The sequence below is a fragment of the Terrapene carolina genome, unplaced genomic scaffold (genome assembly GCF_002925995.2).
Source record: "Terrapene carolina triunguis isolate 2854851 unplaced genomic scaffold, T_m_triunguis-2.0 Scaffold130, whole genome shotgun sequence".
Lineage (NCBI taxonomy): Eukaryota > Metazoa > Chordata > Testudines > Emydidae > Terrapene > Terrapene triunguis.
This window is the reverse complement of record NW_020664481.1, coordinates 3290621-3294960: the sequence shown is the minus strand read 5'-3', so window position 1 is coordinate 3294960 and position 4340 is coordinate 3290621. Positions and strand designations below refer to the sequence as shown.

The 4340-nt window shown below is 56.4% G+C and overlaps 1 long non-coding RNA gene across 1 annotated transcript; it reads right to left on the bottom strand.

Moving 5' to 3' along the window:
- Nucleotides 1-245: 245 nt before the first annotated feature.
- LOC115271221 lies at nt 246-3473 on the bottom strand. Its single transcript, XR_003899827.1, has 4 exons — nt 3359-3473; nt 3234-3255; nt 2699-2741; nt 246-630 (listed from the first exon to the last, which is right to left on the bottom strand). It is a non-coding gene; the product is annotated as an uncharacterized LOC115271221 (long non-coding RNA).
- Between the last annotated feature and the right edge of the window lie 867 nt (nt 3474-4340).

Genomic DNA, 4340 nt, shown 5'->3' with positions numbered 1-4340 from the left:
GTGGGGGCGGGGCCTTGGGGGCAGAGCACCCCCGGGGAAAAGGAAAAGTCAGCCCTATGTGTGTGTCCCACCGTTAGAAGACTTTATCCTAAGAACAACCTCAGAAATCACAGAGGCCGTTCATGTGCTGGCCTCTGATACCATCCGTTCAAAGGCCGCGGCTCAGATTTCACAGGCAAATAGTCGTTGGCTCTGCTTAGAGAGAATATAATTGAAATCTTTAATTGTTTCTGAAAACAGGAACATGCCAGGCGGCTGCTGACTTTCCAGGTCATGAGTTCCCCCGGTTCTGAGTCACACCCGCGCTGGCAAACGCCAGCGATAGCGCAATAAGGTGCCAGGGAACAAGAGACTGTGTGTTAGTTCTGGGCCCCCCATGGGGCAGACCTCGTGTGACCTGGATGACTGTGCGCTGTGTTCTGCAGAAAGCTGCTGCTTCCTCCTCCGACAGTCTTTCTCCGAGGGTGTCCAGAGCCTCGCTGCCTTCTCCCTCTACCTGGCGATGGCCTGGGTTACCTTAACAGCAGCATATTCAGAATGTTCTTCTGGGGCGCTCTTCTTGGGCGGCTGGAGCCCGGCCGTGTGCTGCAGGTCAGCGTAGAGCACGTCTGGGTCTTTGCTATCACCGGGCTAAAATGAAAGGGTTCATGCATTGGTTCCTGGGTGCAGTAGCGAGCTGTGTACGCGCTGAGTTATGCACGAGCACAGGCACGGTATGGTATCCCTGTGTTTAGAAGAACAAACTGCCCTCGGCTTATCCCTCTGAATTACTCCCTGGCCCACTGTGGTGTAGCTTTGAACCCAGCGAGCAGGGAGGAGGAAAAGAGGAGAGATTGCAAAGTTACGGTCAGCCCGAACCAGCCAGTTTCCTCCCCCTGCTCTCCAAGCAGTTTATTTCTTCATCCCCTCTCTGCTCTCAGCACCTAGGGCCATCAGAGCGGTACGTGCATGCCCTGGTTTGCGCTGGATGCTGTACCGTTCAATAAAACATCCCCACGCGGCGTGCAAAGTCCCGACTTCTCTGGGTACAGTCCATGCCTGGCACCGAAGGGGTTAATGCCAGCTGGGCTGCCAGTGAATCACACACAGACGCTAGGTTTAAAAAAAGAATGCGAAGGCTCTAGAGAAACCCCAACAGGAACCTGAGCCTTGCGGCTGAAACGCCACCCAAGCTGCAGTGCGCCACGGGGGAAGTAGCCACAGGCTGGAAAATCTCCCTGTGCCTGAGCGACAGCAGGGGCTGGAAGGGGTTCAACTCTGCTACCAATGCAAGCCAGGAAAATCAAGGTGACCCCTTCCTGGGCCAAGTACTGCTTCCCGCTGCAGCCCCTTTCCTGGTAACGTCCGGGAATAGCCGGGCTGTCCTTGGGTACGTCTACACTGCAGTTGGAGGTGTGATTGCAGCACATGTAGGAGTCCTGAGCTAGCTTTCATCTAAACAGCTTGTCAAGATTGCAGTGTAGTGGAGGTGGACTGGGCTTGCCACCTGAGCAGGTCCCCGGGTCCCCAGCGGGCTCGTACCCAGGGCGGCATGCTGCCGTCCTTGCCACCGTGGCCGCACTGCTATCGTTAGCAAGCTAGCTCGGGTTTGTCTACATGTGCTGCAGTGACACCTCCTGACTGCAGTGTAGACAGGGCCAGAGAGGCCCCTGGTGGGAATGTCCCCCACCTAGGAATAGCGTATAAGGCTGCCGTAATGTGGCCCTATGCTGTCTCCCCTCACAGCCCCCACTTTTGGGGCAGCCCAGGGGTGGAGGGGGAGGTGTGACAGGGTGCAGACCAGCCCCCTCCCCCCAGTTGTGAGAGGCCCAGCACAGAACTCTGTGACCCCGGTGTTTTAACAGCGACGACGGGGCGATGAGCCTGATTCTCCCCCGGTTACACTGGTGTCGCTGCGTTGGCCTCAGTGGAATTACTCCCGCCTTACACCAGTGAGAGAAGAACCCAGCCAGTGCCTCTGCGCGCCGCTGGGAGGTGGCGCAGGCTGGAAAGTGACAGCCCAGATGGCCTCTTGGGCCACTCAGTGAACCCATTTGGGAGGCCAGAAGGGGAGCAGCCGGGGAGCTCCCCTGCGCCCCAGCTGGGGCTGCTGCGCTGGGTTTTGTGCAGCCTCAGACATCCTGGGAACGGGACCAAATGCCCGCGGCCCCTATGCGTCAGGCCAAAACCCTGCGGGCCTGGTCCTAGGAAGCAGTGAGGAGCCCCAGTGCAGTTGGGGGTATGTCCAGAGGTGAAAGTAAGCCAATACGTCACGGCATCCTGGACTGGCTTCCCAGGCCAGTGATTTAAAGGCCCGGGGATTTAAAAGTCCTGCCCCTTCTGGTTGAGGCCACGCCCCTTCTGGTTGAGGTCCCGCCCCCCTGCTCAGGACTCCGGCGTACCAGTAAGTCCTTTAAGTTACTTTCACCCCTGCGTACGTCTCCACTTAAAGCTGGGGGTGCGATTCCCAGGTCGAGGAGACACACTCACGCAAGAGTGAAGCCACGGCGGTGCGAGTGGCGTAAGGGGCCGAACATGCCTATGGTCTCAGACGCGTGTGTACCCAGGGGGCCCGGCTAGCCTCTCCCGTTCTCCCGCTGCTGCAGCTACACTCTGGTGTTAGCACCCAAGCGTGATCCGAGCCAGTGCAGGTCACACGTCCTACCGCACCCCTAGCTTGAGCTGTGAACTCTCCCTTTGTATCAGCATCATGCCATACCTGGCTCTGAGTCCTCGTGTTCTCGGGAAAGGGAGTCTGAGACCTGTGGGAAAGAGAATCCTAATGAGACACAGAGAAGAGGATTTTCCCCCCCAAGAACTAAACTGTGTAGACGCAAAGCAGCTGAGCCCATCCCAGAGACAGAATCTGGCCCTGAAAGGTTGGCCAGGGTTCTTGACCAAACCTGGAATCGGCTTTGTATTCGGGGGTGATTTTGGAGGAGGACATTCTGTGCGCTTGCTTGTTATATTGCTTTGCTGGACTCTTAAATACCAAGGTAACAGGTGCCTGAGAAACGCCTAGGCACAGAGAGATGTCCCAGCATAGAGACAAACTACCGGGGTCTGGCTTCAGGTAGAATTCAAGTCACAATAACAGGGCACAGCTCTGTGTTATGGATAAAGGATCTTTTACAGAACAAAATGCGGTGAGGGGATTAAGCCAGGAGGCTGTTGGGTCAGACAGAGAGAGAACGGGTGAGACTGAGTTAGCTTGACTAACAGAGTTGTTGGAGTAACACCAATTTTATACACACCTGGCTGTGCCGGGGCTCCTACCTAGATGGGCAGAGGAAAGAAACAACAGGGTCAGTCAGTCGTGCTAGGAGCAGCAAATATCCCTGGAGTAAATGGAACAGGCTGGTTGAACCACGGCACTCACCTCTCTTCTTTCTCACAAAGAAGTAAGTGAAGACAAGGAGTAAAACGACCAAGAGGACACAGACTGTGCCGGCAGCAGCAGCCACCGTTGGACCCTGGGAGTAATCTGAGGAAACAGAACCTAGAGGCACAAGTTGCACTTCAGGGGTGGGAGAGACCATTCTGCAGCTATATATACATAAATAACTGACGGGTGGGTTTGTCTGCGATGCTTCTGTACCGCGGTCCACAGTCACCTTCCAGGACTGCCTGGGAGACTGGGTACCAAAAAGGAATTGGAATGGCTCCTTTATGAGCATACATTTGATCTAGGTCAGGGGTGACCAACCTGTGGCTCCGGAGCCACATGCGGCTTCAGAAGTTAATATGCGGCTCCTTGTACAGGCACCGACTCCGGGGCTGGAGCTACAGGCGCTAACTTGCTCAGCGTTTAGCTAATCGCCATATTTGGGGGCGGGAAGGAATTTTCCTCCAGGGCAGATTGGCACAGGCCCTGGAGGTTTTTTGCCTTCCTCTGCAGCGTGGGGCATGGGTCACTTGCTGGAGGATTCTCTGCACCTTGAGGTCTTTAAACCACGATTTGAGGACTTCAATAACTCAGGCATAGGTTAGGGGTTTGTTACAGGAGTGGGTGAGTGAGATTCTGAGGCCTGCGTTGTGCAGGAGGTCAGACTAGATGATCATAATGGTCCCTTCTGACCTTAAAGTCTATGAGTCTAACTTTCGAATGTGCCGGGGGGTGCTCACTGCTCAACCCCCTGTCTCTGCCACAGGCCCTGCCCCCACTCCACCCCTTCCCGCCCCCTCCCCTGAGCCTGCCGTGCCCTTGCTCCTCTCCCTTCCCTCCCAGAGCCTCCTGCATGCCACAAAACAGCTGATCGGGAGGTGCGGGGAGGGAGGAGGAGGTGCTGGTCGGTGGCGCTGCCGGTGGGCGGGAGGCGCGCGGCGGGGGGGAGCTGATGGGGAGCTGCTGATGTATTACC